This window comes from Dendrobates tinctorius, unplaced genomic scaffold (genome assembly GCF_039654945.1).
Source record: "Dendrobates tinctorius isolate UK_male_01 unplaced genomic scaffold, ASM3965494v1 ptg000036l, whole genome shotgun sequence".
Lineage (NCBI taxonomy): Eukaryota > Metazoa > Chordata > Amphibia > Anura > Dendrobatidae > Dendrobates > Dendrobates tinctorius.
This window is the reverse complement of record NW_027361704.1, coordinates 17,052,032-17,052,500: the sequence shown is the minus strand read 5'-3', so window position 1 is coordinate 17,052,500 and position 469 is coordinate 17,052,032.

The window sequence follows — 469 nt, the reverse complement described above, 5'->3', positions numbered from 1 at the left end:
TGAAAAATTTTCAAGATTTTTGGACTTAAAGCGATTATTGGATTTTTGTGCAAAAATCGAATTTCCCCTTCTCCCACCACTCTGGGGCGTCAATATGTGATGGGGACCCGAGGGAGAGTGCCCCAGATGAGGGTAGAATGTGTGGTTTTTGGGGGGAAAAGTCGAATTTTGGAAGAAATTGAGTTTTGAGGACAAAAAAGTTTTTGGTGAACAAAAGTGGCAGTGACAGACTTCCAGGCAGGGGAGCCTCTCTGGAGGTATACCGAAAACAGTTCCAGGAGCTGAGGTCATTTTCTTACATTTTTTGTTCGCTCAAAATTGTTTTGTTTTTGAGGTCTAAAAAGCTGGTAATTTCAATTAGCTCTAAAATTTCAAGTGTCATGAGCTAGTAGATGTTGGAGGAATACATTTTAGGCAAAAAAATTGCAAAAAAAAAAACCTAAGTGAAAAAGAACCGGAATGAGGAATT